The 14,517-nt window shown below is 36.9% G+C and overlaps 1 long non-coding RNA gene and 1 pseudogene across 2 annotated transcripts in view; one reads left to right on the top strand and one right to left on the bottom strand.

Moving 5' to 3' along the window:
• Window positions 1–133: 133 nt before the first annotated feature.
• Window positions 134–14,517, bottom strand: part of LOC143668010 (multiple C2 and transmembrane domain-containing protein 1-like) — a 63,101-nt pseudogene continuing 48,717 nt past the window's right edge. Inside the window, exons 8-9 of the transcript XR_013168240.1 lie at window positions 5,293–5,479; window positions 134–313 (exon numbers count right to left, since the gene is read on the bottom strand). The product of XR_013168240.1 is annotated as a multiple C2 and transmembrane domain-containing protein 1-like (transcript). The remainder of the gene's footprint in view (window positions 314–5,292; window positions 5,480–14,517) is intronic.
• Window positions 2,162–5,804, top strand: LOC143668012 (uncharacterized). The gene is made up of 3 exons (XR_013168241.1): window positions 2,162–2,270; window positions 5,012–5,220; window positions 5,335–5,804. It is a non-coding gene; the product is annotated as an uncharacterized LOC143668012 (long non-coding RNA).

A 14,517-nucleotide genomic window follows, 5' to 3' on the forward strand; every position in this document is an offset into this window, starting at 1 on the left:
AAGTTTTATTATTTTAATAATTCACTCTGCCTTAGAAAAGTAGCAAAAGTATAAAAAATCGGGGGGCTGGTAATTCTTTGTAAGATCAACTCTGGACTTTTATATTTAAATTACTTACTTTGATGATCAGTATAGTGAAATGCAAAGTTAGTTTATTCAATGGTGTGGACCTTGCCTGTTGCTCTTTATAGGCGAAAGGAGAATTGCATCATTTCTTACCTGTGACATCCGCGGCCATCAAACCTTCTGCTCTGATTACTTTCACCTGGAGAAATCCCACATCTTTCAGGTTGTGAAATATCCGCAAGGGCTTCTGAAAGACCCCAACAACAGCATTAGAGAAGAGCGGTCCTAAAAACCCTAAAGAGTGTGCGGAGAAAACACCAAGGTTTATGGTTTGTCTTAGGATGTTGCTTAATTGGTTAAAAGGGTCACTTGTAATTCTTCAATACATAACGCCCTTCTACCATCATGAAAAAAATACATATATATACACACACACATACACAAACATGGATTTCAGTAGGTATTTGTAGGCATATGAATAGACTTTTTTTAAAGAATAAGAAATACCAGAGGATTTCCTCCCCATAAATATCAATACATGGTGAACAACAAATTACAGAGTAGGGTATGCTTGCTTTCTTTCTTCCATCTTTTTTTTTTTTTTTTTTTTTTAAAGGAAAGACAGAGAGAAGGAAGGAAGGAAGGAAGAAAGGGAAACATTTTTAAACATTTTCTTGTATTCTGTTTCTCCGTTTTTGTTACATGGGCTGGGGCCGGGAATCGAACCGAGGTCCTCCGGCATAGCAGGCAAGCACTTTGCCCGCTGAGCCACCGCGGCCCGCCCTCTTCCATCTTTTTTACCAAACACTCCATACACTTTTTATTAGCAGATATGGATGGTTGGGGAATTAATGATTTTCAGTAGTGAATCCTAAGTTGTTTACTATATAACACCCTCAGAGTTTGGGGGTAAGGAATTCAACATTAAACAGATTGATTATTGTTTTTCTACTATTTTCTTCTCAGTGAGCTTTGGAAATTGTATGCACTACGTAAGAGTTAAATTCTCTAAACATTATCTTCTAATATTCAATTTAAAAGACATATGCATTTTTATAGATCTTTTATCAGAATAAATCAAATTGATGACTAAAAGAAATCCAAAGGTGGTGAGTAATTTTTCTTAAAATAATTTAAATGTTTATTAAATTTTAATAAAATCATAAAGTTTTATTTTGTCACTGTAATATGTATAAGAAGTGAAAATATAGAAACTTTGATAAATGAGAGACAAATTATAAAATCTACTTTGCTTCATAATTAATAATGATGTTTTAATAAGTTTAGTACTTGACAGAATTAAAAGAGGCATAGCAATACCATAATTCAGAAGTCTAATTAACGGGCACAAATATTTAGTGAGTAAAATGAGCCTACCGAATAGTGATAAACATTTGTTTATTTATGCTTTATAGCATTTTTCTTATGACGAGCTCAGCATTTCTACTAAGTAACCCAAAGATACTTCTTTATCCTAATCTTTAAAATGCTTCATAACCAGGAAGCATTAAATGCTTTGCATAAAAAAAGTTCTTAGGAAATATTACTCAAGAGCATTCCCATTGTTTTACAAATAATGTAAGAATACTGACATGCAAAAAGTCCAGTGCAATATTAACTTCATCAGTCCTGCATGACTATCATTGTTTGCACTGAAGCTATGACCTTAGTATCCCGAGAGGAGGAAATGTAGCTATATACATAAAATCTCATAGTCATTTTGTGAAGAACGTTTATCACAGGATTAACTCCTAATCTTTTATCATTTCTAAATAGCTGTTGACTATCAAAAATCTGTTTAAACTACCAGATGACAGGGTTCTGTGAAAATGTACTTCTCTCTCCATTTAAATGGCTGGGTATCAACAGTCTGACAGAGGGAGGTGTAGACAAAGATGTTAGAATTCAGAGGTTTGGGTGTGTTGTGTTCCTAAGGCAGTAATGATCAAGTTTGGGAAGCTTCTTATTTCTGGTTTATAAACCAGACAAGCCCCCATATCCTAATGGTAGTAAATAGTTGTATCAAAAGGTTCCTGTACTTTCATTTTCAGGAGCAATTTAAACCAAGTTTCATTGTGAACAAAACAAATATTGCCTGTCCTCCTGCCTGAGAATCATTTCACACTGGCAACCTCATTCCGCAGACACAGTGTCTTCTGGTGCTTCAGCTCTGTTGCCCTGCTCCCCTGCTTTCCATTGGGAGGGTAATTATTATTTGAAGGTTTCATTTCCTCAAGTCAGCTGACACTCAGTAATTTATTGCAAATTTCAGTTGTTTAGACCAGTGACACATAGATTATAATAAGAACTCCAAAAAAAACCACAAAAAACCACAAACCCAAATAAGTTAAGTCTATTAGTTTGAAAAACATAAATTCAAGTAATGCTTCATCAGGAGGTATTCCTGTCTTGTTATTTATGGTTATTTTCCAAGGCCTCAAAACCTTGCTGGCTTCTGAAGCTAGAAATTTCCATAGCAGAGGAATCTATGATTTGCCATGAATCCTTTCAGCCCTCAATAGATGGGAAAAGATTGAAATGCTCTGGAGAGGAGTTCTCTTTATTTTTTTTAATGAAAGACTGTATAATATATTTTCTCTATGGCTGCAGCAGCTGTCAGCGAGAGCATCTCAGTTCAGCTCTATTATGGGAGAGGGAATCCCCATCCTATGGCATCAAGATGCTCTGAGGGGCCAGAGCTGATTGACCCCAGCTTGTCACCATGACGTCTTATTCCATCTCTGTTATGGAGAAAATTAATGTCATACCACCAGCCTTATGAATCGCTGTCGTCTTAGAATCGCTCACCTTTTATCAATGCTCTAAATAACATTTCAAGCCCATCATCTCACAGGGTACAATCCGGTCAAGGGACATTAAATCGGATGACTGTGAAATGTCATAATAAAAATGGAATGCTAACAACTTCTTCTCTAAACTAGCTTCTCTGGTTTTTAAACTGTGACAAGGGGGAGCAAGGGTTCAGCATAAGCCGTTCTGAAAAGGTCACAGAAGCATTCTTGGTCTCCTACCCATTACTACCCACCCCTAGTTGACCTTCCCTCCCTCCCTCCCCCCCCCAAAAAAAGGGAAAAAAGAAAACTGGAATTAGCCATCTTTTCAGAATGCGATAATCAAATAAGAGCTCAAACAGTTATGCCTGTTTAACTTGTTGGGCTTCAGTGCCTGGCCATGGGCAGCTAAATCAGCAGTGGACAGCTTTTTCAGGTCTGGGTGATACAAGAGTCAGGGCTATTCATCACTTCCTGACCACAACTGGTTCCAAATCAAAAGCTTAAGCTTAATCTTAACTTTTAAAAATACACAAGTATTACAGGAAAATACATAAATAATTACCTAAACAAATCTAATAACCTCTCTTATTTGTTCATGCAAAACAAGGGATTTTTTTTTCAGACACATTAATGCTTTCATTCATTTCATAATTCATATAATAAAAAGTAGACACACCAAAGCCCTACGATACAGGCCCTTATTCTTGTATAACTATGAGTAATTGTAACATATATGCTACAGTACATATGGCAGCTTCATAGAAATATGTCTATACAAGGAGATACAGGTCCATGCTTAGAATTCAAGGTTAAAGTAAAAAGCATATTTAAATGTTTCACTTTTTAAATTATTGAGCAGAATATAATCTGAGAACTAACTGCTGCATCCACATAATATTTTATGTGACAACACATTCAAATTTTTAATGGAAATAGCTGATTTAAGGAAGTTCATGCAGCAAAAGAAAAAAAAAAAGGAATCAATAATAGCTGGATTATTTCTAGTAATCTCCCCAGCAGTATCATTCTAATATGTGGGATAGTATTAAAATAGCAATCCATGAAATACAGCATTACAGTACATAGCAGAATTTTATATTAATATACCAATTAATTCCCTTAAATATTTTTCTAACTCAAGAGAATCACTTCTTGTGACAGGTGAGTATGTTTTGGTAGGTACCAAAATGTAAAATGATTCTCTTAATTGCAGCTATATATTAAGATACCACACAGTACCTTAGGCTCTTAGCTGGTTTAAAAACATATACTTTTTAGTCTTGCTAAGTCACCTCTATTAAACTATTTATGATAACACCATGGTGGATGAGTTGTACAAGCATTAGCAGACAGCTGATTTAGTGGAGATAGCCAGAATAAATTTGTCGAAGCACACATCCTGCTAATCTGTTTGAAGAATATTGTAGAGCATTAGTACTAGCAATTCATGTTATCTGCACAGCATGATAAGGTACATCTTTATTAAATTCAGTTATTGAAAGGATGTCAGTCAGCAAATAGGAATATTTTAAAACCTTAAGAAAAAAATTAAGCGCTTCTTTGTTAGTCAGAACTTGGTTTCATGGCTGAGTGTCTGGAGGAGACTTCTAAACACGTGGCAGCCCTGTACAATACAAGTTTTGTAATTTTAAGTGGAAAAGCTTTTCCCCCAGCTTCCAGGGAATTGAGACATTTACTTTTTTTGAGGCTCCACTGACACAGCATGGTGGAGTAAGAGCTCCCCTCTCTGTTGATTCAAGCAAACTACAAGGCAGGAGGCATGCAGCGCAAGGGAGCTGGAAGTGGATGTGTTTGCTTGTGAATCGTGATGTGGTAAAAAGTGAGGAAAGTAATTATTTTAGGGACTCACTAGTCCATCCTATCGCTCCACATTAGATCAAAAGGTGAAAGTACTTTATTTAAGTTTTATTTCATAATCAACCAAAGGAAAAAAAAAACAAAGAAAGCAGTTAAAAATCAAAATCACTCTGTGATCCCTCTCCAGTAATGAAATTACTAATTAACGTAAAGGCTATTAACTCCATTTCAAACTTGGAAAGACAAAGAATCTTAATTGCAACTACAAAGAGTTTGCAAATTAATTTTAAAGTGGTGATGGGTAAAGGCCTAAACTTGACTTTCCCTTATAGGAAATTTTCTTGCATGATAATTTTGCTCATAAAAATCACCAAATGGAATCGAAGAATCCCAGAACTTGCACTGGAAGAGATCCCGACGGGTGAGCACATCTCTAGCCAGCACTGGCTTCTGCAGAGGTCTGTGTGGCATTTGTACTTGCTTTCTGCCTCCACCAGCCCTTCCATGGGACAGCTTTTCAGAAGTACTTCTGTCACTTCAGGTAAATTATTTACAACCTTGTCTCCTGTCTAATCATATGTGACCCCTGAAGAGAGAAGGGTTACATATGAACATATCTCTTTAATATCTTCTCCCGCTCTTTCTGGTCCTCCAGGGAGTTGACTGAGAGGTCAGAGACACTGACAGTGGTCAAAGCCATCAGGGTGACCAGCAGCACGAGGTGGCCCTCACCCTCCTCCAGCTGCAGCTCCAACTTGTGTGTCTGCTCCTTACTGAGGGCCAACAGGTCAACCTGGCACCTAGAAAAAAGCATTCTGTATCACCAAGGAGCTTTCTCTGCTGCATCAAATAGGAAATTCAGGCTGCTAAGGGGGAGGTTGTAAACAAATCAGTAGAAATAGAAATACTGTTTGGACCACTAAAAGAATAGGTTTTTCATGTCAGTTGACTTTCTTCACAAAATAAAAATCCCTGATGATCTTAATATCTATATTTGGTCATTTCTCGTGAGATACTATGCATGCATTTAACAGATTTGATTACTACCTGCTGTTACCATCTTCATAAACCTAAGGAACTAGACCAGTGGGGCTTGGCTTCCAAGAAGGGATTAATGTGAGCTTTACAAAGACACAAATCACAAACAGTTAGACTTTTGTACCACTTTTACAAAAAATGGATGTTTTCCCCTCCTTCATAAATGTTATTAAGCAGACAGAATGCGTCCTATGGTCATGCCATAAAACTTCACATTTTTAAAAACATGCCAGTTCATACATACTACACTGCATAAATCTAAGTGAATCTCCTAAATCTCCTAAAAACATAGCTGGAGTGTGATGTATCAGATTGGTCCTAACAGCTATTTGATAGCACAGCAGCCATGCTCTATATACTATTCTTTCAGAGCTAAAACACCTTGCAAACTCTTTTTGTAAAAAATGTCAATTGATTTTGAAGAGAAAAATAACGTGGTGATCACAAGGCGAGTAAACTGAGAGAAAGGTGGTGGATACGAATAAAAGGCATTTACAAGACTAAATGCGGCTACATATCATAAATGGGGTGATCAGCTATCAGGGACAGATTAAATTCTTATTCCACATCCTGTTTATTGTCTGCTGTTGTGGTAGTTAGATTCATTTGTCAACTTGGCCAGGTGAAGGCACCTAGTTCTGTTGCTGTGGACATGAGCCATTGGTACATAAACCTCACCTGTTGCTGATTACATCTGCAGTCAGCTAGGAGGGGTGCCTACTGCAATGAATGATGTTTCACCTAACCGGCTGGTGCTTAAATGAGAGAACACAATGTAGAACAGCCCAAGCAGCTGGGCATACCTCATCTCAGCACTTGCAGCTCACCCCAGGCCCTTGGAGATGCAGAAAGGAATCACCCCGGGGAAAGTTACTGGGACCCAGAGGCCTGGAGAGAAGGCCAGCAGAGATCACCCTGTGCCTTCCCATGTAAGAAAGAACCTCAGTTGAAAGTTAGCTGCTTTTTCTCTAGAACTAATGAAATAAATCCTCTTTTATTAAAAGCCAATCCACCTCTGGTGTGTGCATTCCAGCAGTCAGCAAACTAGAACAGCCATTTTGCTTTTAAATTAAACTCCCAGGAATAGGGTGTCGTGTTTGTAAAGCTCAAAATCTCTGTGGTGTGAATGATTTTAGAAACTGAATGAAAGAATAACATTTATCTTTTATTTTTGCCTATCATTTAACAAAGGAGATGGCCAGGACTAGAAACACATGGGAGGGAGAGGAATATAGATGCAAAAGAAGAAAAAGAAAAAGGAAAGAAACACTTTGGTCAGTGGCAGAAATTCTGAGTGTGCTAAATGATAACGTCTGAGAAAGCAAGTCCAGAAAATGTCTTTCTAAAGCTAGAATGTAGATCAAAGAACCTCATTGTTCCTACTAACATATCCATTTCAAAATACCCTCATATTGTCTCAAACTCTAAAGGGAGAAAAACATATCAAATTCCTTATCTAATATTTTAATTTTAATTGGAATTAAGTTCTTGCCAATAACACCCAGAACAAATAAAGGGTAAGAAGTACAAGGGAAAAAAATAATAATTCTGGTGGCTTTTTTGTAGATCCCGTAAGAATTCGCACAGAAATAATTTTGTAATGTGTGAATAAAGACAGTTTTACTCCCTTTCAAACAAAAGTACCAAAAAAATAGGGAAATAAAGAGCCAATCAGAGGTATTCTCTAATAAAAAGGAAAAACACACGCATGATTTTCTATACATAGGTCTCTTCGGGATCTGACACAATGACTGACCCATAGAGTTTGTGGAATGCCGAGTGAATCTTTGGTTTGGATTGAGAGTACAATATTAGGGAATTTAATTGGGCTAATAAGTCAGATGGTACTTTTAGGTGGATGAAGTTGGGATCAGGAAGGGATTTTCACTTACTTTGACCATGCTTTCCCCAGTCTCTTCCTTGTTGAATTATTTTTTATGATGCTGTATCCCTCTTAAAACATTAAAACACGTCGGAGTATTCTGGAGGATTTCCTTTCCTGCCTATTTCCACTTTGCTCGGGTCACATAGAGGCTGGTCTACCCCTCATTTTCATTAGTCATTGCATCAAATGCTTTAGAGCTGGGGAAGGTGATCTAAAGTTTATCTGGCTCAGTGATTACAAGCTGGAAACTTTCAAATGGAATCTGGTCCACAGATTTATGTGTTTTTGCTTGTAGAGCTAAAAAAAAAGTTTTCAATTTAAATAATTCCAGACAGATGTCCTCTGAGTTAGTTACTGTCCCCAGTGCTGCCTATTATTCACAGCTGGCCTATTTCACTTAATTACCATACCTTGCCCCAATAGGCATAAGGATTTGTGATCCCTGCAACCTCCTTAATTTAACGAAGGGAAAACTGAGGGCCAGAGAGGTTACATGACTTGATTGAGATATGCAGTTATTTGTCAGCAGAGCCAGGATCTGAACATGGGACTCTGAAATCCAAACTCTAGTTTTTTTCCTTGGTTAATCTGTCATACAGCAATTGTGCATCCAAGGAGGAAATGTGTGCTATTGGAAGTGGTTCTTAAATCTGGGTAATATCTGGGATCATTTATTTTTATTTATTTATTTTGGGGGTCTCATTTTTAACAGAAAAAAAATTACCTTGTTTTCAAAGTATGGGATTTTGTTATTTTTGTTATAATGCTTTTTAAATACATACAAGCTAGGCAAGAAGGCCTTAAATTAAAACTCTTACAAGATGATAAACTAAGAGACATTTACAATTGAATTTTGAGAACTATGAAACTAATACAATTCAAGTTAACAATGTAATTTTAAAGGAAGGGTTATGTTTTGCTGATGAAACTGAACTTCCAATATTGGATGTATTCACAGAAAGGGTTCGAAATCCTGTCCTGTATTTAATGTTTCAGAAGTTTAATTTGTTTGATTCAAATATCTGTTTCTACAAAGGTAGTGGGCAAATGAGTATTAATGACTTCAAATCTCTTTTTGCTAGTTAAAGTTCTTCTGATATCCTATTTATCTAAAAACTCTGCTCAGGAGTAATCCTCATTGCCATTTTAAATGAAGTATCACCTGATAATTAAGCAAAATTGTCTCAAGAAGTTGAGGATAAAGTTTGCATTACAGTACCACTGACATCTGCATTAAATGCATATAGATCAAGCTACTATTGGAACTGAGTGAAGAAAAAGTCTTTGCTACCCCCTGTTGCTTACAAATGTGTACAAAGGTGGAAACTTTGTGACACAAACTATCTCAATGTGAATACCAACTGCTGTGGGGAACAGTCTTCTGTATTTAGCTCATCAGAACAAAGGAAAGATTTACTCATTATATGTCTGAATATAGAAATACTAGATTATAAGACGGTCATCTAGATGGTCTAGAATAGGTATAAATTATTGATATTATATTATTATCAAATGAAAAATTTTAAATTAAAAAAATTTTTAAGCAGATTCATGAACTCTAATAACATGCTGACAGCCTGGACTGGGAGTCAGCTTCCCCTGGTTCTAGCCCTTTGCTTTCACTAATTAGCTGTGTGTGAGCTTTTTCAAGACAGCACATCCTATTGAATTTAGTTTTCCTCATCTGCAATATGGGGTAATTAAACAAGATGACCTGCAAGTTCTCAAAAATTCCATATTCCAAAATTTGTTCTATCTCTATCCATATTTATATTTTTGCATCTGTTCTTCGCAGTTCCACAAAGAAAGAAATTATAAAAAGACATTTAGCTTAAGAACATGAAATATTATTTTTTGGGTGTATTTCTATAATGCCAAGCAGTGGGAAGAAAGTCAAGTAGAAGTCAGACACAGGTAAATAAGGGTACACTGAATTCTGCCTTACTTAGCTACTGACTCTGTGTTCCTCTACATCTGATGTCTACTTAACTTTATGACTACTCCAATTTCTTCTAGGCATTGGGCATTAAGTACAAAATTTTCATGGCTTCTGATAACAACATTTAGGACTCCATAAAATAATGTTTCCTTTAATTTATTTCTTGAATATGTCTATGAGGCAAAACATAAAATGGTTTAAATAAAATTTCTCTCATCTCATCATTAATAGGATTGAGAGGAGGAATAATTGGGGCGAGACACTTGACAATTATTGGCTAACACTGCTGTAGAAATGCAGAATGTGTCCTCTGCAAACACCCTTGTTTGCCCCATGCTTCCAAACAAAATCTGAAGAGTGCATCATGGGATTAGACACAACTCAGATTTTTTAAATGACTATAGTTTATAGTAATGATTAAATACCTCAGTCTTTGCCATCACTAAAATACCTTCAAACTCTGTAAAATTACAACAAAAAGCACTAGGGGTTGCCTCAAAGGTCATCATGGGGAGGGAAAGTGCATGAAGGCACATGCAGACACTCCTTCCTGAGTCAGAGGTCAGTTGCTTTTATATCAGTTTTACATTGGAGGATCACAAGCATGGTCTGTAAACTTATTGGACATGTCTCATTTGCCTCCTCAGAGCCGTGGCCTCCTGATCCTGCAGCCACTTGTTGTGCCTTAGCTGCAACTTGGCCATTCCTCCCCAAGGGACTTCTCTCGTCTCTTTACCACAGTTCCACGACCAGCTGACAGTGCCAGGATCCTCAGGGGTCTTCCACCCAGGGATCTTTCATTGGCCCAAATGCTCTGGAAACTCCTCTCTGCATCCAGGCTGAGCAACCTCTTGCCCTGAGTTCTGACTTTCAAAGCCGCTTCTGTACATGGATGAAAATCTAAACTGTGAGTGTAGAATCTGGCTGAGGTGCCCAAGAAGCCAGATGATTCAATGCAGTTGTCTTCTTTTGTGGAGTGGACTTCGATCAGTAGATTCGGAGATGGGACTTTAACTTCCCACACCTTACTACCTCTCACAGGCTGTTCCAAAGCATGGCTTCTCCATATTACCTGTCCACACGTGGCCAAGTGAGTATACTGCTGAACATCCCAGCTGGGTCTCTGAAATATAGGATGCACAGGATGCAGCCTGACATATTATCTTGCATTGCTTTTTAGCCTTCACTGACTTGCATCTTTTCTCTCTTACTCTCCGTATGTGGAATTGTACCTCCCAAACAAAGCATCAACCCTCAATCACTGCCTTAAGATAAGGCAAAAATCACTGATACTGCTTGACAACCTTAGTTACAATTGTCTAAAACACAAAGCTGACTGTGCGCCTTCCCTGGCTTCCCAACACCTGTGAACATCTTTTAGCAAGGCCCTTCATGACCTATCAACAGTTGGTGTTTTCATTCCTGACTCCTAATTACTACTTAAAAGTCATTAGAAACAGCTACTAATTCACCCCACCATCCATGCTAGGAATCACCTGTATCTTTGTGACTGGACATGGTATCCCCTCCACCTGAGATGATTTATTTACCTAGCTTTGCTTGGCTATTTTTTACACATTCTTATTAAAATTATGTGCAGTTGCCTTTCTCAATATCCTGAAACTCTTCAAGGGCGGGGCAATGTCTTATTCTCACTACCTAGCATAGTACCTAGAATATAGTCGGTGCTTGGTAAGTATTAAAATACTTATGGACAAGGAAATGGAGTCTCAGGGAGGCCAAAAAATTTACCCATGGGGACAACGTTTGTCAGTAGCAGAGCCTCAACCATAGAGCATGTGTTCATTCTACTACATCTAAATGGTCTCCCTAGAAAATGGTTGTATTTATTTCCAACAATGTTTCACTGTTCACTCACTCATTCATTCATTATTTATTAAAAGCTATGATGGTTAGGCTCTGGTATCAACTTGGCAAATGGTTATGTCCAATTGTCTGGTCAGGCAAGCACTGGCATGAGTGTTGCTGCAAGGATATTTCGTGGCTAGTTGATAAACCAGAGAGCTGGAGTATTAAATCATCAGTCTGTTGATTGTATCTGTGGCCGATCACATCTGCAATCAACTAGGGAGCGTCTCCCACAATGAGATAATCCAATCAACTGAAGGTTTCAAAGGAGAAGAAGGAGTCACTGCTTCTTTGGCCAGTGAGCCTCTCCTGTGAAGTTCATCCAGATCCTTCATCAGAGCCGCCAGCTTCACAGTCTGTCCTGCAGATTTTGGACTCTTCCATTTCCATGATTGTGTGAGACACCTTTATAAATCTCATATTTATAGATCTCTCTGTTGGTTCTGTTTCTCTAGAGAACCCCAACTAACATCAATGCCTTTTTTTTGCTAAACATATCGGTGATTTGGGGAATGTAGTTCTTTCCAAACCTTCTAGTTTCTCAGAATCTTTATTCCAGAACTATTAGAGACTGCGTTTGTTTTGAACAGTTATTTGGCTTCAGAGACCATGGCAGAGTGTGGGAGATGTCAAAGACACCATTTCCATTATGCTCAATTATTCATTAGTACTATGATATTGAGTCAATCAAACTCTTTACTCCAGCGTTCCCTTTATCAAATGAAGAGTTTTCTTCAATGCCTTCTCTACTGTTTAGTGTCATAAGAACACAGGAATAATAGATGAAAAAGTACTTTGAAAAGTTGAAAGTGCCATGTAAATATAATACCTGGTTTTCTTATCCTATCTGCTATAGTCTGATACTGGAAAATTTAAATACTTGCTATTGGTATTGAACCTGATCCACTAATGACTGAATGAGTGCATGAATAATATAATCATCAGAATGGATTCGGTACTGAAGATTTCACAGACCGTTTCCCTCATTTCACAAATGAGGACACTAAGGCTCAGAGCAATTAAGTGATGGCAAAACTTTGAGCCATGTTTCCTTACTTCCATATCAGAGCTTGAAGTTCTTTGCACTTTTTAAAAAACTATGTAATTATTTAAACATACAAATAGAATGTAAGTCTAGTTTCCTAAGTGCCACTTCCCTCTAAATTTTCAATGGGAAAAACTTCAGAGTTCTTATCTTCTTTTTTTCCTCCCATGCCTTCCGTCTGTCATCTCTTGACCAGTGAACAAAAATGCTTCTTCCTATATGAAACATCCTGTGATTTGTCTTCCAAGTGTGCATGTATGTATAAATATATTTATAAAAGCTCACTAGGGTGCCAGTAGCAAATGTTAGAACTACTTGGACTTATTTTTTAATTAAAAAAATAAGAACTTGGGTGGGCCATGGTGGCCCAGCAGGCAGAGTTCTCACCTGCCTTGCCAGAGACCTGGGTTCGATTCCCAGTGCCTGTCCATGTGAAAAAAAAGAACTTAAACTTTCATAATACCTAATAAATGCATTAGCACAGGTGGCCCATATTCATATACACCACACATGGCTTACATAGTATTTTGAGGGAGGAATAAGAGTTGTGTAACACAGAGGAGGAGGTGACAGAGGCAGCCTTACTTGCTAACTTGTTTTCACTGAATTGCAGCTCACATATGCCTGTTAAGTGGATTTATGAATCATATTATATTTTATAGTTTTAACTCACAAAATGGACACTAATCTTTACAAAAAGGCAATTGACTTTAAAACATCCCTGTAAAGACTCTGTGGATTGAAAGTAACATTAATTCAGCAAGCACAAGCAAATACCCATCTTAAATAATTAATTGAGCTCTATGTCAGCCACATTATGACATGTAATCAGATCTAGCAAGAATTCAGTCAAAACAATCTAAAATAATGAAGAAGAATACCTGAAAAAGAAATTTACACCTATTCTCTTTAACAATGAACTTCCAAGTGTATGTTGTACCTGGAGATATTAACTAATGATATTATGAAGCCATCATGATTAGCAAGATATTTAAGAACTAAGCCTTCAGAAAAGGAAGGAAAACATCTAAACTTTCTTTTGGTGGGGGGCAATGTTTATAACCATATTCTACACAATTTTTACAAAACTTAATCATGAATTTTAGGAAACTGTCTGAGATTTCTTAACATGTGTGAACCATTTACATTAGCATACTTAATAATAAATAATACATTATAAAATATTATACTGTAAATTAATATAATGCATAACTTCTTGGTGTGTTTGCATTTTAAAGAATTCAATATGTAACCAGTGCAGTGTTTGTTGAGTTTCATGATTTTACAAAAGTTTTTACGTCATCTCTGTTATTATAAAATGTTTAATGTTGTATTGCCTTTCTGTCATCAGAAGTTATTACTGTTCAACAGTCCTTGGGAAGATTGCTTTATCAGAGCATGATACTTTAAACTTGTAAAATTCCCCATTCATCAACTTCATGGTAAACTAATATATACACTGTGGTGCATGGAAACTGTCTTGTAAACTTGACCCATTGCCTAGGAAATGTTGATTATAAACTTTCTAAAAAAATCTTCATAAAAAAATAATAACCCATGAAAGAAAAGGGATTGAAATCTTAATATAGTTAGGGTTAGGCTGAGTTTATGAGCAGTCAAGACAAGAATCAATGACACACTCCATTCTTCACTTAAATATTGTCTATCTCCCTAATGATATATTTCACTCAACTCTTAGTAAGAAAAACAGTGAAATATAATGACTTCACTAAAAAAACCTCTCTTTGGTTTAAAACTTTCTCACTAGCTGTCTTCGTGCTTTCAGATTAATAATGCAACAAGATTGCTGCCGCTCATATCTATATAGGAAGCAAAAGAATTATTATGATGTTGGTGTCACAAATAAGAAATGCTGCAAAGTAGGATCTAGTGTCAAATGCTCAAATGCGCTGACCTTCAATCTTTAAAAAATATTAATTTGGTTAAGATCTGCAGTCAAAGGGCTGTTTGCCTTATCTGCCATGCTGTGGCCGAGAACACACACCTGTGCATTCACACACCCTGCATTCTCTTTCCCTCAGCATTAATTACAGGGTCATAG

This window comes from Tamandua tetradactyla, chromosome 24 (assembly GCF_023851605.1).
Source record: "Tamandua tetradactyla isolate mTamTet1 chromosome 24, mTamTet1.pri, whole genome shotgun sequence".
In the NCBI taxonomy this organism is placed as follows: Eukaryota; Metazoa; Chordata; class Mammalia; order Pilosa; family Myrmecophagidae; genus Tamandua; species Tamandua tetradactyla.